At 39.9% G+C, this 18,797-nt stretch overlaps 1 protein-coding gene and 1 pseudogene across 3 annotated transcripts in view; both read left to right on the top strand.

The window, feature by feature from the left end:
- Positions 1-18,797, top strand: part of LOC111142742 (low density lipoprotein receptor class A domain containing 4) — a 431,898-nt gene that overhangs the window by 91,590 nt on the left and 321,511 nt on the right. The window lies entirely within an intron of this gene.
- Positions 4,100-8,742, top strand: LOC111142743 (annotated as a pseudogene).

Here is an 18,797-nt window from a genome sequence, read left to right as displayed (position 1 = left end):
ATTGCTTACAGTAGACAGTCTGAGAAATATAATTTTTTAGTTTTGAAATTAGCATATTTACCTTTGCTTATTTTAAAATTTTACTTGGGAAACTTTGCAGAGTTAAACTGCCCTTAAGAAGATGATTTGGTGTTTTGGAAAGATGCAGGTTTTGATAGAAGAAGTAAAAGTTCAAATTCCTGTTCCACACTTAGCATTAATTACTGTGGCCTTAGACAAACTATTTAACTTACTGAGCCTCTGTTCCCTGCTCCACAAAATGAGGAGAACACTACCTACCTGGAGGGCTGTTATAAAGATAAAGACAAATTAAAAGCCTTGACTATTACTGGGGAAGGCAGAAGATCCATGTGACCTTTCTTATTTTATATTTCAAATCCATTCATTCATTCATTCATTCATTCATCTGTCCATTTTACTGTTGAGTCAGAGTGTATTGGGGGCTTCCTATATGCCAAGATTTGTGGTAGGTGGGGCACAAATATGATTAAGATTCCATCCCATCCTTAAGTAGTTACTCAGGGGGGCTGACTTTCAGTCTCCTCAGGATGGGGCAGCAGATCCCACTCAGGGCCTACTGATACTCTCTGCTTATAGATCCATCCTTATGTGAGAGAGTACTTGTGTGTCCTGGAAGCAGCACTGAGAGGGTGGTCCTGGTGGTGGTGGTGGCAGCAAAAAGCTCTCATGTCCATCAGTTCTCTTTGATGTCACCAGCTCTCTTCCATTGACTCTCAGTGACCATTATTCTTCAGGCCATTGGTAGCACCACTTGCATTGGCCAGCAAAGCTGACTTTTACCCCAGTTTTATCCTCAAGAGTACAAACCACACCGAATGATGTTTTTCAGTTGGTCATTACAGTGTGCTCAAGTGAGATTTTTTTGGGGGAAAAATTTTTTTAAATTTATTTGTTTATTTGACAGAGAAAGAGATCACAAGTAGGCAAAGAGGCAGGCAGAGAGAGAGAGGGGGAAGCAGGCTCCCTGCTGAGCAGAGAGTCCAACTCAGGGCTCGATCCCAGGACCTTGGGATCATGACCCGAACTGAAGGCACAGGCTTAACCCACTGAGCCACCCAGGTGCCCCTCAAGTGAGATTTTGAAATAACCTTTAGGGGGTTCTTAAGAGGTGAATACATTAGGGACTGTGACAATGGGCAGTACCCTCTGGTTTCCTTGTCTTTCTGTTTAGGAAAGATGATAGATTAGCCTGGAGGTAGAGGAAATGCTCCCAGGCCTGACTGGAAGGAGTCCTACATATTCAGGTTGCCTTGGAAAAATCTCCTGAGTCATCCAGATGTCCTTGGCTAATCTGTAAAATAAAAATCCAGAGGAAGCTATATACTGTAGGAACTATGGGAAAGCACCATTAAAAAAATAAATTCAAAGTTAAATTACTGCATGATTTTCCTCTTAAAGTTATATGAATGAGATGTCTTAAATAATTATAAAACCAGTGGGGAAAACTCTTTCTAAGCCTCAGGTGTATTATATGTCTTGTGTTTTTTGTTTAAGCCTAGAGCTTGAGAGGGATGGTAATAAAATAATATAAAAGAAACACAAGGTTCTATTTCTGTGTGATTTTCCTTTTTTTTCTTTACCTTTGATCGTTTTACTGATTGTTAACTACAGGAAGGGGTTGGTCTGCTTTGTGTCATCTGTGGGGCTTGATCTACAAATGTAAGCATTTTTGGTGAAGAAGTGCTAAAGAGGGCCTCCATCTTCATAGAATTGGGGGGTTACTAGAGAGGATCTGTTATTTTGTTCATTTTTGCTATCTCTATTCTTTGGAAGAAAGGACAAGCTTGCAAAACTTTTTGCGTCCTCATTTTCGCAGAGACCTGTGAGAATCAGTATCTGTGGGCAACCTGTTTGGGTTTGGACGCCTCGCTTGGCCTCACATTGGAGGCTGGGGTCAGTTGCACCCTAGCTCTCTGCCACAGCTGGCCAGCTGGCAGCCCCATGCTTCAACGGTGTGGTCATAAGGGAGGGTGGTTATGGGCTGCAAGTACCATTCACATGTGCTCTTGACCATTCTCTTCCTTTGGCAAATGAGCAATTTTGGGTTGTTTTTATCTGTGGTGAACCCGATTTCCCCGTGATAAACAGTTGTTTAAGGACTGTCTTCCCCCACAGTCTTCCCCACAGTGGGAACGGGAAGTTAGTCTCCTTGGCATTCGTGTGCATTTCATTTGAACAAGAACATTTTGCACCTGTTGATGTACTGCTTTTTAATTGTTCACAGCTGTGTTCTCTCTCTCTCTCTCTCTCTCTTTCTCTCTCTTTTTTTTTTTTTTTGTCTTCGAAATTGTAAGGACTTTGAGGACAGTGATGGTTCTGCCTCTTTTTGCCTTTGCTCCCTTTATCTCATGCTAGTCTGCATGGCCGTGTTCTTTTTTTTTTTTTTTTTTTAAGATTTTATTTATTTATTTGACAGACAGAGATCACAAGTAGGCAGAGAGGCAGGCAGAGAGAGAGGAGGAAGCAGGTTCCCTGCCGAGCAGAGAGCCCAGTGCGGGGCTCGATCCCAGGACCCTGGGATCATGACCTGAGCTGAAGGCAGAGGCTTTAATCCACTGAGCCACCCAGGTGCCCCTGCATGGCCGTGTTCTTAAACCAACCCCATACAGGGGTGGGCTGATCCTCTCCTTCGTTGAGTGATTTTTTAGTGCTAGAGGTGAGGAAAATCATTTCTTTTTGCACGTTGGGTTTTTTTTTTTGTTGTTGTTCTTTGTTTTTTATTTTTTATGTTTTGGAAGACAGAAATGGAGGGAAGCAAGAGAAATCATTATTATTTTATTGTGAACTAGGTGGATCCAAAAAATATCTTTCCACTGCTCTCAGCCCATTCTTTAGTAATATCTCATGGGTAAATTTAGCACAAAGTTAGTGTTGAAAGGTCTGTTTTCAAATTGTTAGTATCAGATGAAGAAGCAACATCTTCAAGTCATCCCAGTAATGAATTTGGGAATCGGTGGGGCTCAAGGGGAAATATCTTGGTAGAATTTATGGGGTTTTGACTTATTTCCTAACAGACTGGGATTTCTCATCACAAGTAGATTAGAAAGGACACTTTAAAAGAAACTAATTTAAAATTTTTTACAATTCCAGTATAATTAACATACAATGTTATATTAGTTTTAGGTGTACAATGTAGTGATTCAACAGTTCTATATATTACTCAGTACTTATCAAGAGAAGTGTACTCTTAATCCCTTTCACCTATTTCATCCATTTCTTCACACACCCTCTCTCTAGTAACCACTAGTTTGTTCTCTGTATTTAAGAGCCTGGGTTTTTGTTTGTTTGTTTGTTTGTTTGTTTATAAAAGAGACTATTTTTGACCTAAGAATATTTTATGAGTTAGAGGCAGCAAAGGGATATGAGCAAAGGGCTCTGGAAAAATGGTAGTTGTTTTTATATTGTTAAACCATGTCAGATAGTTTATTAAGAAAGTGTTCTTTTAATTTTAACACTTCTTGTGATGTGGCTGTTACTCTTGTAGTAATATATGTGTAAAAGGAATAAAAATGACTTAGCTTTATTTTGAAATATTAACATTAGAAACTGCACATTTGTTGAAAAAGTGTTATCAACAAGAATTAAACAGTAGTCCCCACTGGCCCAGTGCATTTGGAAACAGCTTTAGTGGTAGTTAAGCATGGCCTGTGAGTGCTACGTGTTTTGGAGATGACAACTGGTAAACCAGTTTTTCAACTTCCTCTTGGAAGGTTGACATATGTATCTAATCAGTAGACCCTTGGAGTGCCTGGGTGGCTCAGTCAGTTAAGCGTCAGACTCTTGATTTCTGGTCAGGTCATGATCTCAGGGCTGTGATATCAGGGTCATGGGATTGAACCGCTGTAGGGCTCAGCGCTCAGTAGGGAGTCTGCTTGAGAATCTCTCCCTCATCCTCTGCCCCTCCTCCTCGTACACATGCATGCGCTCTCTTTCTCAAATAAATGAATATCTATTAAAAAAAAAAGTAGACCCTTTTCTAGGTGGTGTGCATAGGCTGATTTTGTGTAAACCAGGAGAGCTGCTCCCCTTCCCAGGTGTGCTCAGAAGGTCTCAGGTCATTGCTTAGAGGAAGAAAGCTCTACCTCTTTTTCTCTTGGGTAGTTCCATAGGTCATAAGGGTTCTTAATGAGGCATCAAGCCTTCAGAACACCAGATTGCAGGCTCCCCAGGCGCATGTAACTCCCCTCTCCATCATGTGTAATGCTGGAAATAGCAGTCAGGAACAATGGACTATTGGGTTGTGTGCCCTGAGGTCCAGGGGGGAAGAAGCAGCCTTGCTTGAAGGGTTGTAAACCAGGCAAGTCCAACCCCAACATTTCACACATGTGAACCAGGTTGCCTCCATCCATGAAGTTCTCCTTAGAAAGCCCCAGGTAACACATAGATAACTGACCACTTGAGTAACCCTGCCTTTTCCTTCCTGTTCTTTAATTCCTACTCTTATGTCTTCAATTTGCCAATGAAGAGTGAACCCATGAAATCCTAAGCTATCCCACTCTCAGACCCTAATAAAGGCAGACCCCTAGTTCTGTGGTCTCTCCCTTTCTTTCTACCTCTGACTTTGCTGTGTGGCTCTCAGGCCTGCCATGTACCCTCCAAGACCTCTGGGTAATAAATCTTGTTCTTCAGAGTTCCTGGATGTTTTTTTTGCTTAGGTGCATTTTGCAGTCATAATCAGAACCATAAGGCCCTGTCAACCTGCCACAAGTAATATGGTCCAGGTGAGTGCCTCAGGCATTCCTAGCCAACAGCATCTATTTTAACGTTCCTGCACTCAATTCCAAACTGTATGTGTGTGTGTGTGTGTGTGTGTCTGTGTGTATGTCTCTCTGTGTGTGTGCACGCAGTCCCCATCATCAGGGTGTCCAAGAATTCAACTCAATTTTGACACTATGCAGAGATAGTATCAGATTCCATAGGCTAAGTGTTCAGTTCTACAAGACTGCCACCCCACTCCCCTTCACATGTCAGTTGCAAGGCCCAGGCTGTTTATTACCTGTGCTTCTGACCAGCAGGCAGAAGGAAAGATGGGAGGATCCAAGGATCTCCTTCTATTATCCTTCAAATAATTTGCTGAAGTGACTTAGAGAAAGAACTCAGAGAAACACCTATGTTTACCAGTTTATTAAAGGATATAATAAAGGATGTAATCAGTAGCCAGAAAAAGAGACACATAAGGGCAAGGTCACAAACAAAAGGAATCTCTGTCCTCATGGACCTTGAGCTTGGCTCAGTGGAATGTGGAAGCATTCTGGTTCCCCAGCCATGGAAGCACTTTGAAGAAAGGACTAAAAAGGCTGTCCCCTTGGGTTTTTATGGAAGTTTCATTACATAGCCATGATTAATAAGTCATTGACCACTGGCTGATTCAACCTTCAGCCCCTCTCCCTCCTTAGAGTTCATGGGGCAGGGCACTAAATGTTCCAACCCTCTAATCACTTGGTTCTCCTGGCAACCAGCTCCTGCCCTTGGGTGAGTTTCAGAAGTCACCTTTATTAATAATAAGACACCCTTTCACCTTCATGACTCTGAAGCTTTTTCAGGAACTATGGGTGAAGACCACATATATCTGAGAAATGTGTTTTGGTTATCTGGATGACCAAATATATATTTCTTATAAGTCAATGCATTGTACTGCATTGTATTGCAATACGTTGTATTGCATTGTATTGCTGGTCTTTTCTCCCTGAAAGTGAAGGCCTGCTTACCAACAGTTCACAGATGAGACTTGAAAAGGGGAGGAGGGTCTCCAAACTTGGAAGATAAACATTGGATGGTGCTTGACTTGGATTGAGAGTATGGGCAGAATTGTCTAGACAGGTAGGTGGAATTGAGTCTTATGTTTAGGTCTGATTATGTGGCTTAGTGACTGGAAATATGGAGCAGGTAGGTCCAGAAGGAAGACTCATAAGACAAAATGGGTTGGACCAGATATAAGGAAGTTGGATATATGTAGAGGTGAACCCAGCAGTGAGAGTTGGCAAATCCAGGTGTGTCAAACCCCAGGAAATATTCAGAGTTGCAATCGGAGCAGGGCAGTATATGTAGTGAGCCTAGGTAGAATTCTGATGAGTAGTTGAAATAATTGGATCCTACTCATCTGGGCTTTTAAATCAGCAGCTATTTAGCTATGTAACTTTGAGGGCTTTTAGAGTAACTTCCAAAAGAAGAGAGATTTCTGGATAGGAAAGAGCTCCAAAGATGAAAGCCACTAGTTCATTTCTGCTTTTAGTGAAAGTGGAGTAGCTTATAGGTCAACTTTGCAATAAAGCCATCTTGAAAAGCTGGAAAAGTACAAAAAAGGCCAGGACTTGAGGAACCAGGGTACTGAAGAGAAGGGAAGAATACCGATCAAGCCAACATTCTGTGATGGTTTTCTCCTTGACGTATTTGGTCCTTCATAAGGGCTCTGGGAATTGAAAGGCAAACAAATCAAACTGAAAGTGCTTTCCAAGAAGCTGGGATCATTAATGGAGCTGTTGGCAGTCCTATGTGGAGACAAAACTTGGAGTTGGAACCATGAAGAGTGTTGGGATCTTGGACAGAGGGGAAGAATGTTAAGATGAGCCCAATTATCTGCACTGCTATTCTCTTCAAGGCATTTGCAGATGTGTTAACTGCTCAGAGGTTAAGAAGTGAAGAGAAAGCTATTCTTTTTTTTTTTTTTAATTTTTATTAACATATAATGTATTTTTCCCCCTGGGGTACAGGTCTGTGAATCGTCAGACTTACACACTTCACAGCACTCACTATTTCACATACACTCCCCAATGTCCATAACTCAACCACCCTCTCCTTATCCCCTCTCCCCCAGCAACCCTCAATTTGTTTTGTGAGATTAAGAGTCTCTTATGGTTTGTCTCCCTCCCGATCCCATCTTGTTTCATTTTTTTCCCTCCCTACCCCTCAAACCCCCTACTCTGCCTCTCAAATTTCTCATATCTGGGAGATCATATGATAATTGTCTTTCTCTGATTGACTTATTTCGCTCAGCATAATATCCTCTAGTGCCATCCATGTCATTGCAAATGGCAAGATTTCATTTCTTTTGGTGGCTGCATGGTATTGCATTACATATATATGTGTGTGTGTATATATATATACAGATATATAAAATACAATACATTATACACACATACACACCCCACATCTTTTTTATCTGTTAATCTGTTGATGGACATCTAGGCTCTTTCCGTAGTTTGGCTATTGTGGACATTGCTGCTATAAACATTTGGGTGCATGTGCCCCTTTGGATCACTACATTTGTATCTTTAGGGTAAATACCAAGTAGTGCGATTGCTGGGTCATAGGGTAGCTCTATTTTCAACTTTTTGAGGAACCTCCATGCTGTGAGAAAGCTATTCTTAAAGGCTGAGAGGTTAAGCAGGCAGTGAATAGGTTCCAGGGAAACAAAACTTGGAATTTAGGGCTTGTCAAGGAAAAGGAGACCTGGTAAGCACTCTAGACTTCCTGCTAGGGTCTGGCCTCCCCCAGGAGTAAGAGTAAACTTGAAATACGGCATCCTTCACAAAAGACTGAAATGTTGCTTTGAACCAGTTTAACTCAGAGTGGATTATAGTGGTCCATCCCAATTCTAATAACCTGCCAGAAAGCAAAAATAAATCATCTCTGAAGAATAACATCAGCCAGACTCACAGATTGTCTCGTTAGTTTTTAATACACAGTGTCTGGCATTCAATGAAAAATCAACAGGGATGCTAGGAAATAGGGCTAAATGATTAAAAGAAAAAAAAAAAGTGAAAATTAATGCTGAAAACAGCAACAGGTGATCCAGCTATTAAAATAATTAGGTATGGATTTTGAAAGAGCTGTCATTAATATGTTCAAGAAAGTAGTTGAGAATTTCACAGATGAAATGGAATGTATAAAAAAGGGACCCAGATGGAATTGCTGGAAAAGAAAGACACAGTAAATAAAATGAATTAAATAGATAAATTTGATAGCAGATTGGACATAGGAAATTAGCAAACTCTGCAATATAGGCCAATAGAAAATATTAAGGCTGAAACATAGAGAGAAAAAAGAGTAGGAAAATAGAAGGGCATAGGAACCATATGAGACACAGTGAAGAGACCCAGGATGTGTGTAAGTAAAGAGAAACGATGAGAGAAGAGACAGATTGGGGCAGAAGCAATGTTTGAAATGATACTGTTTGAGAATTAATCTCAAACTGTATAAAGATATTAAGTCAGAGATTCAAGAAGCTCTAAAACTCCAAACATGATAAATACAAAGAAGACCACACCTAACACCATAATAAAACCAAAACACAAAGAGAAAGTGTTAAAAAGCAGCCGGAGGGTTTTCTAACCAGGGCCCAGCAGAATGGCTCCTGCAAAGAAGGGTGGTGAGAAGAGGGCCATTCTGCCATCAACAATATAGTGACCAATGAATACACCATCGGCATTTACAAGTGTATCCAAGGAGTGGGTTTCAAGAAGTGTGCCCTTTGGGCATTCAGAGAGATCTGGAAATTTGCCATGAAGGATATGGGAATTCCACATGCGTACATTGACATCAGGCTCAACAAAGATGTCTGGGCCGAAGGAATAAGGAATGTTCCATATTGTATCTGTGTGCAGTTGACCAGAAAACATAACAAAGGATGAAGATTCACCAAACAAACTCTCTACATTGGTCACCTGTATACCTATCACCACTTTCAAAAATTTACAGACAGTTAATGTGGATGAGAGCTAACTGCTGATTATCAAAGGTATAAAACTGCAGGAGGGGAAAAACATACATTATCTTAAAAGGGCTACTGTAAGACCGGGAGAAGGCTTTTCCACAAAATAATTGAAATGAGAAGACAATGAAATGATCTTTAAAGCGATGAAGAAAGTAACTGTCAATGTAATTCACTTCCCAGTGAAAATATCTTTCAAAATGAAGGCAACTAAAGGACACTTTCAGACAAAAGCAGAGAGAATTTGTCACTAGAAGACCCATAGTAAAAGAAGTATTAAAGAGAATTCTTTTATACAGAAGGAAAAATGATTCCAAATGGAAGCATGGAAATATAGTAAGAAATATAGGAAGAAATAGGAAGAGTAACAAAAACAATAACTGTGTAGAAAATTCTACATGAATATTGACTGTAGAGCATCAACAACAAAATAATATCTTGTATATACATTAATTTAAAAAATACTTCATTGGCGCACCTGGGGGGCTTAGTTGGTTAAGCGTCTGTGTTCTCCTTGGGTCATGGTCCTAGTGTCTTGGAATTGAGCACCACATAGGGCTCCCTGCTCAGTGGGGAGCCTGCTTCTCTCTCTCCCTCTGCTGCTCTCCCCGCTTGTTCTCTCTCTCTCTCTGTCAGATAAATAAAATCTTTAAAAAAAAATCCTTCATTGGTAAAAAATGCTAACCATCATGTGAGCTTTCGGCAAGTCAAATCTTATTGCTGGTAGAGGGTCTTACCTTGATATTGATGGCTGCTTACTGATCAGGGTGGTGGTTGCCGAAGGTCGGGGTGGCTGTGGCAATTTCTTAAAATAAGATTGCAATGAAGATTGGCTCACAGTTGACTGTTCTTTTCACAAATTATTTCTCTGTAGCATGTAATCCTGTTTCAAAGATTTTTACCCACAGTAGAACTTCTTTAAAAATTTGGGGCGCCTGGGTGGCTCAGTGGGTTGAGCCTCTGCCTTCGGCTCAGGTCATGATCTCAGGGTCCTGGGATCGAGCCCCGCATCGGGCTCTTTGCTCGGCGGGGAACCTCTTCCTCCTCTCTCTCTGCCTGCCTCTCTGTATACTTGTGATCTCTCTCTCTCTGTCAAATAAATAAATAAAAATTCCAAAAAAATTTTTTTCTAAAAAATTAGAGACAGTCCTTCCAAACCTTGCCACTGCTTTATCAACTAAGATTTTAAGTCCTTTTTGTCATTTCAATAGTCTTTACAGTATCTTTACCAGGAGGAGCTTTCATCTCAAAAAACCACTTTCTTTGCTCATCCATAAGAAGCTTCTGTTCAAGTTTTATGAGATTGCAGCAGTTCAGTCACATCTTCAAGCTACACTTCTAATTCTAGTTCTCTTATCATTTCTGTCATGTCTATAGTCTTGAAGTCTTGAACCCCCCAAGGTAATCTGTGAGGGTTGGAATCAGCTTCTTCCAAACTCCTGTATTTGTTGATATTTTGACCTCTTTTCATGAATCCTGAATGTTCTTCATGGCATCTACCATGGTGAATTCTTTCCAGAAGGTTTCAATTTACTTTGTTTAGATCCACCAGAGTAATCAGTATTTATGACAGCTATAGCCTTATGAAATGTATTTCTTAAATAATAAGACTTGAGAGTTGAAATTACACCTAGAACCTTGGGCTGCACAAGGGATGTTGCGTTAGTAGGCATGAAAACAATGCTAATCTCGTTGTGTATCTCCATCAGAGCTCTTGGATGACCAGGTGCATTGTCAGTGAGCAGTAATGTTTTGAGAGGAATCTTTTTTTTCTGAACCTAGTTCTCATTAGAGGGCTTAAAATATTCAGTCACCCATGTTATAAATGTGCTGTCATTCTGCCTTTGTTGTTTCATTTGTAGAGCACAGGCAGAGTAGATTTGGTGTCATTCTTAAGGGCCCTAGGATTTTCAGAATGACAAATGAGCATTATCTTTAACTGAAAATCGCTGGCCGTATCAGTCCTAGCTAACAGGAGAGTCAGCCTGAACTTTGAAACTTTGAAGTTAGGCATTGACTTCTCCTCTCTAGCTATGAAAGTCCAAGATAGCATCTTCTTCTAATATAAGGCTATTCTGTATACATTGAAAATCTGTTGTTTTATGTAGCCTCCTTCATGAATTATCTTAACTTGATCTGCATAAATGGCTCTACTTCTACATCAGCACTTGGGCTACACTTTGCCCCTTTCTGTTATGGAGACAGCTTCTTTCCCTAAACCCCAGGAACAAACCTCTGTTTGTTCCAAACTTTTCTTCTGCAGTGAGAGATGTACTCTCTCACTTTCCTTTTTCTTGAATACATAGAGGTCTTTGTAGGGTTAGTGATTGGCCTAGATTCAATATTGTTGTGTCCCAGGAAATAAGGATCATAGATCATTGTAACAAATGTAATAATGATGAAAAATCTTAAAATATTTTAAGAATTACCAGCATGTGACAGAGAGAAATGAAGTGAGCAAATGTTGTTGGAAAAATGGCACCAATGGACTTGCTTGATGTAGGGTTGCCACAAACTTTCAATTTGAAAAAAATCACAAAGCAGAATAAAATGAGGTGTATCTCTTAATTAAAGTGTATGTTGTAATCTCTAAGTAATCACTAAAATAATAGTGTATAACTAATAGGGTAATAGAAGGGAAATTGAATGATGAAAAGTAATTGAGGAATCAGAAAGTAAGAAAGGAGAGAGAGAAAACAGGTGGGACAAACAGAAGAATAGCAACATGGTAAGTTTCTACTTATATTATTACATGAAATGCAACTGCACCAGATACTTCATTTACCTGGCAATGATTATTGATCTGAATATTTTAAAAAATTGCTGCTTACAGTATACATACCTTAAATAAAGGGGTACAGAAAGGTTGAAAGTAAAAGGATGGGAAAAGAAGGAACATGCTAGCAAACCAACCAAGAGAAAGTTGGTATAGCTATATACAATATTAGGTGAAGGGGACTTAGGCAAGGAGGATCACTAAAGACAGAGACATTTCATAATAAGAAAGTCAGTTTCTAAGGAAGATAATTTATTATAAAGGCAGGATCTGTAACAATAAAGAGACAGTCCTTAAATAACCCTCAAGTGTACCCAAAGATCCTAGGGATCAACCCACAACCATAGTGCACACATCCCCAAGAGCAACTTGGGTGGAAGATCCTTGCCTGCTCAGCTACTGAGATTTTTTTTTTAAAAACCCATTTGTTTGGGGGTGGGGGGAGAAGGAGAGAGGGAGCGGGAGAGGGGCAGAGAGAGAGAGAGAGAGAATCAGACTCCCCGCTGAGCATGGAGCGTGATGTGGGGCTCAATCCCGTGACCCCAAGACTAAGACCTGAGCCAAAATCAAGAGTCTGGTGCTCAACATACTGAGCTACTCAGGTGCTCTGTTAAGACTCCTTTTTAAAAAGAAAGTGTTTCTTGTTTGTCTGAATTCATTTTGGTGGATTTACAAATCGTATTTCTTCACCAGGAGGGATCCATCATTTTAAAAACATTAACATTTGAGTGGCACCTGGGTGGTTCATTTGGTTGGACTTTAGGTTTCAGCTCAGGTCATGATCTCATGGGTCTTGGGATTGAGCCCCTCGTCTGGCTCCACACTCAATGGGGAGTCTGCCTCAAGATTCTCTCCCTCTGCCCCCCTCCCACTCACGTGTTCTCTCTCTCTCTCAATCTAACATAAATAAATCTTTATAAAAATAAAAAAATTAACATTTGAAATTGGTTATCTTCCATCTTTTTTGTCAATTCACAGCAATTAGTGATTGGTTGGGCAACTGGTGGTACATCTGTGTATTTTATGTGGTGTCACTAGAGGACCTTATAAAATTGTTGAACTGTAGTCTTTGAACATAGAACCTATTAAAGAAAGCAAGTTACAAAACAGTATGTACACTATGCTTCCACTTTACTTAAAAATGTGTATGTTTATATTAATATAGAAAAAAGTCTGGGAGAATGCAACAAAATAGAAATAATGTTTCTGTCTGAATGAAAAGTTTATGGGTGATTTTATTTTGTTTATCTGTCCTTTTGTATTTTCTCCAGTGAACACTATTCATATGGTTAAAATAAAAGTTATTTGGGGGAAAAAAAACTCATTGTCGCATGACACCAACAATTTCTACCAGGAGAATCTGTGCTTTCTTTTAGTCTTTATTAACATTCACAGTTGAATTTAACATTGTGTTAAGTACTTTTCTCTTAGTGTCATTTGGAATAGACTTTTCTGAGTTCCACATCCTGCATATCTGCTGTTTTGAATGATTCGGCCCATTTGTACAACAGACTTAGCCCTTTAGCTTGTCTGTTACTAAGGTGATTATTCCTTTGGTGTGTCAGCGTTAGGAGTATTCTCTGACAGAGGAGCTGGTCTCCTCAGAGATGAGGCCAGGCCCTCACCTTTAGCCCCCACTTCACAGCACTGCAAGCTGCTTCCCCTCCTGACCGTGGTCATCTCTGTTCTCTTGGCAGCATGGAGCTTAAATTAATGGTGGATCTCAAGTGTGTCCTCAGAAATTAGAATAAATGCCCATCGGTAGGCTAACATTTCTTCTTCTTCTTTTTTTTTTCTTCATCTGAATTTAAAATGGCACTGTATGACAGTGGGAGCTTTACTGCTACAGTTGGTCTGTAGCTGTGGCAAAAACAGAAGAGGGCACTCAAGTGACTGAAATTTTGGTAGCCGTGAATGAAGTGACATCTAGATGTGTGCATTTTAGGGCATTGATTGCCTTCTGGCTCTAAAACTGGTAAGATTTAGTTATTTATTTATTTATTTTTAAAAGATTTTATTTATTTGACAGAGAGAGATCACAAGTAGGCAGAGAGGCAGGCAGAGAGAGAGAGGAGGAAGCAGGCTCCCTTGCCGAGCAGAGAGCCCGATGCGGGGCTCCATCCCAGGACCCTGAGATCATGACCTGGGCCGAAGGCAGAGGCTTAACCCACTGAGCCACCCAGGCGCCCCATAAAACTGGTAAGATTTAATGCTTAGGTCAGGAGGCATTACTCCGGATCACTATGTTGAATTATTATCATTATTTTAAATAATAATTTTGTAAGTAAAAGAATTCTTGATCTATACTTCCAAAGGTAAGAAGGGGTGAAAACCAAAACCAAGCCAAATGGGCTGATTCATATGCCATTAAAACCTTTTTGTTTCAACTCGGGGACAGTGGAACCCGCATGGCTATAAAACCCTAGTTACTTCTGATGGTGCCTGAGGTCCCCAGTCTCCGATGAGACAATGAACTTTATTGCATATCACATTAGAAATTCTTTTGTGGCTTTCCTTTTCAAGTCTCTTAGCTGCATTTCTGTCTGCCCATCCTGTTTCCAAGGTTGTATTAATCTAATTAGGCTGACTGTGTTACAAAGTTTTGTGTTAACAAAATTCAGTTGTTGGGGCACCTGGGTGGCTCAGTGGGTTGGGCTTCTGCCTTCCACTCAGGTCATGATCTCAGGGTCCTGGGATCGAGCCCTGTATCAGGCTCTCTGCTCAGCGGGGAGTCTGCTTACCCCTCTCTTTCTGCCTGCCTCTCTGCCTACTTGTGATCTCTCTCTGTCAAATAAATAAAATCTTAAAAAAAACATAATCCAGTTGCTTCTACTTTATTTTTACTTTTATGCTACATCTAACCTAGAGGGAGCCTTTTAAACAAAAACATTTAAAATGCATACTCTGGCTTAGGGAAGAGACCGTTTTTTTTAATTTAATTTAATTTTATTTTATTTTTTAAAATACCTCATGGGAATCAGTTGCTTTCATCCCAGGATTGCAGCAGGACCAGTACTCCTGAGTCTCTTGGTGCAGTTAGTTTCCTTTGGTTGAACAAATTCCCTCTGACAAGGGGTTACCGTGACAGTGCTTGATCTCTTCTAGCATCAGAGAATTCACCACCTTAATAGGGAACATAATCCTATTTCTGGACACTTCTAAGTTTGGAAATCTTTTCTTTATATGGAGATGAAAAATCCGGTTTTGTAATTCTCATCTGATCGACTAGGCGAAGGCTTAAGGGAATACTGCTGCCAGTTGGTAACATGGCATGGAGCGGTAAGCCAGGGGGAGACCAGTGTAATTTGGAGTTTGAAGATGTTTCTTTTTTTTAGATTTTATTTATTTATTGGACAGACAGAGATCACAAGTAGACAGAGAGGCAGGCAGAGAGAGAGAGAGGAGGAAGCAGGCTCTCCGCTGAGCAGAGAGCCCGATGCGGGGCTCCATCCCAGGACCCTGGGATCATGACCTGAGCCGAAGGCAGAGGCTTTAACCCACTGAGCCACCCAGGAGCCCCCGAAGATGTTTCTTGACTTCAGTATTTCCTTTGACATATAAATGCCCACAGCATCAGGTGGACCATATCCAAGTGTATAGCCCAGCATTGCATAGCCCCAGCAGGAAGGGTTTTGGGTTCGGTCCTGTATGGGATCCTTTGGGATGTGGCCCTTCTCTGTTACTGGAACTGTGAAGCCTTGCCTGTGACTGTGGGTGAAATGATTTCTAGTAAAATCAGGGAAAAGTAAATTGGAGGTAGTGAGTAAGCACAGTATTTTAGTGAGCTAAAATGAGCTCTGTTAAGTGAGCATAATTTGAGATATTTGATTTCATAACTTCTTTTCAAATCAGTCTTTTATCCCTTGCTCTCCCTCCATGTTTATAAAATCAGCAAGCAGAAGCTAGTTAATTTTCATCCTGAGCATCCTTTAGGGTTCTGAGAGATTTAGCTTCCCATTTGTTATCTGGCCTAGCAGACAGGCAGTTCATTGAACAACAGGTTTATTTGCTACCCCTGTACCTCTGAGTCTGCATGCTTAGGAACTGCTTCTCACCACAGAAATCTGTTCATTATTTGGTTCTCTCTTTAGCTTCCTTCTGAAAGTTACTACTCTGTGATCTCAGATGTAGTAGCAGACATTTTCAAAACCTGTTTCTGTGCATGATTTTTGAAAGTTGTAGTTTGTTTGGCTTTTAGTGGCTATTTAATTATTCTCTTTTGAACTCTGTTAATCTCCCTCAAATTTTAAGTGGTTGTTTATATAGCTCTGAATTAGTTTCTTTGTGTCTTCTGTTTTCTAGTCCTTTCCATACAGTTTGACAGCTGTCAGATTTGGATAATTATAGTGGTGGCTTTTCTTCCAAAAATAATGTATTAAGAATAAACACAAAATCTTAAAATCTTTATTTGTGAAGAAAGCAGTGAAAGGCAGTATAGTTATATTTAGAACTTAAAAAAAAAAAAAACTCTGCTTGTTCCCTTTAGCTAACGCATAAAATATTAATTAACAGCATAGAAAACTTAATCCTAAGTAGAAAATCAAGGGATCCAGTCAGCTTCTGTGCTGTATTACCACACACTTCCATAATTTGACAATTACTTTCTGTGAAAAATTGTATTTTCCTTCTTGATTTCTTTTTTTTTTAATAACAGGTATTTATTTCAAATCTGCTTTTAAATATGGCTCTCTCCCCTTTTTGTATTCAACATTATACCTTCCCAATTTTGGATAATGGAAATTTGTGTCACATAAAGAGTTCGACTCAAAGTTTTCCTTTTTTTCCCAGACAGTTATGAAACCAGCAGCAGGGGTTCTGGATTTCTACTTTTGTGAAGCTTGGTTAGCGGGGGAAGCAGTTGGGAACAGGAGTAGTAGAAAGAGAGCAGCTTTCTTTCAGACTCCTCAGAAAATAGTTTGTTCTTTAGAAAATGTTCTTTTAAGAAATACATATCTGTGTATTTTTATTTTTCTAACTACATGTTCTTTGTGTGTTTGGTTTCATCAGGGACGTTCCTTTTTTATCATAAGCTCCTAGAAGTGAGAACTTACTTGGGCTGTGTAAAATGGCAGGAATAGCAATCAGGAGAGGAATGGATATTTTTAAATGGCAATTTAATTCAGGGGTGCAAGGACTGTAGAGCTTGATCATTTTTGTGTGCTAAGCAGGAAACAGAGTAAATATGTTAGTGCTCTTTTCTCTTTTGTTTTCTCCCTCCTTAAGTCATGTATCACAGGGCCAGGGCTAGAGTCAGGTACCAACTTAAGGAGGTACCAAAAATTTATTATCAGTAATAAAGAATACTTTGAAAAATCAAAATTAGGACCAAAGTCCATGGTGAACAAGATATTAAAATTTTAAATAAACACAGAATCAGTATTGCTGGTATCCTTTTGCTTCAGGCAAAAGTATGCCTTAGTGTGGAAATACCTTCTTGGGGCACCTAGGTGGCTCAGTCCTTAAGCGTCTGCCTTCAGCTCAGGTTATGATCCCAGGGTCCTGCGACTGAGCCCTGCATCGGGCTCCCTGCTCAGCCGGAAGCCTGTTTCTCCCTCTCCCACTCCCCCTGCTTGTGTTCCCTCTGTCACTCTGTCTCTCTGTCAAATAAATAAATAAGATCTAAAAAAACAAAACAAAACTGAAACAGCTTCTTTATTGTACCAGTTTTGTTCAGTTACCCTCATCTCAATTTTTCTTGTTGGTTTTGTTGTGGATGATTTGTATATATGCATTTTAAAGGGTCTGAATTCCAGGCCTTTCCTTATTTTTAGCTTGGAGAAGTAAGAAATAGTGAAGTGCTTTTACCACTTAAGCTTTCTGGGGGTGTTCAAATAAATTCCATGAAAATATCTTAATATATCACCGTAAGCAGAAAGTTCTGATAATGTATTATACTACTGTAAATTGTAGCATTTATACTTTGATGGATATACTGAGATGAATACTTGATTCTATTTTAGTTGTATGATTGGAATTCTTTCTTGATTGTGTATCAAGAAAAAAGAGACTTTTGTTTCTGATAAGATGTAAATATTGAGCATATGGGGTCAGATTTCTTGGGAATGATGTTAAATGTATATAGGGCATAAGGGTTTCCAGTGACTACTTTGGAATATTTTATTAACCTCTTGATTTTTTAAAAAGAGTTATTTATTTATTTTAGAGTGTGTGTGTGTGTGTGTGTGAGAGAGTTGGGGGAGAGGCAGAGAGAGAGAATCTTTGAGCCGACTCTCACTGAGCATGGACTCCACCATGGTCTTGATCTCACAACCCATGAGATCATGACCTGAGTGGAAGCCAAGAGTTGGATGCTTAATCAACTCAGCCACCTAATAACCCTTATTAACCTTATTAATTTTTTAATTAATTAAATACTAATTAAAACAAGAAAAGAATTAAGGTCAAGTAATGATGTAATCTTCAAAAAGATGTCAGAGTTAGCATACCAAGTCTTGAAAAAGAATTGTATGCCTTTAGCTTCATTAACCACATTGAGCATAATGTATTTTTGAGGCGGCAAGGTTCAGAAATGACTTACTCAATATTTATTGAACACCTATTATATATAAAGAAGAGTGACAGAAATGGGGAAGAGGAGAAGGAGCAGACTCGTGGGTTTAGATGGTGGCTTCAGTTTTGAGCATTTTGATTTTGAGAAGAAGGTGGGACATCCATGTGGATGTGTCTTTCTAGGCCACTGGAAAGGCTGACATGGAACCATAGCCAAAGGTCTGTAACCTTGAGTCCCAATCGTGTAAAGTGAGATTTGAAATCACAGGTGTGGGTATCTGTGGGAGGTCAATGGGAGAGCAAAGAGTACTGAGAAAAGACTGAGAGGGCAGATCTGGAGAGTGCAGTAAGCCCATGAAATGCTCTAGTCAAAACTCCACCCAGCCCACCTTAACACAGTGGAAACCCAGACCTGGAATCTATAACCAGCACAGACTCTTCCCCTATCCTGCTGGCCAGTTTGTCCTTCTGTTTGTAGTTCACCTTCGTTAATGAGGTGTTTAGCGTTGTCTTTATTTCTTCATGTCTTGTTCACTTCTTAGTTGCTTGCAGTTTAGCATTGTCCTCTGCATTTCACTGAAATTGCTTTCATGGTGACCTTCATGTTGGCAGATCATGTTGTATACTTTTAAGGCCTGTTCTACTGGACTTCTTTGTTGCATTCAGCTCTGCCCTCAGTCATCTTGAAACTTCCATGTGGTTTGGAACAAACCTCGATATCCTCATCTATAAAATGGGGATAGCACTACATTCCTCAAGAGGTTATATGTGAGAATATAT

The sequence above is a fragment of the Enhydra lutris genome, unplaced genomic scaffold, assembly GCF_002288905.1.
Source record: "Enhydra lutris kenyoni isolate GAN:26980312 unplaced genomic scaffold, ASM228890v2 scaffoldscaffold8, whole genome shotgun sequence".
NCBI lineage: Eukaryota > Metazoa > Chordata > Mammalia > Carnivora > Mustelidae > Enhydra > Enhydra lutris.
The sequence above is the reverse complement of the archived record's forward strand: the minus strand, read 5'-3'. Positions and strand labels throughout refer to the sequence as shown.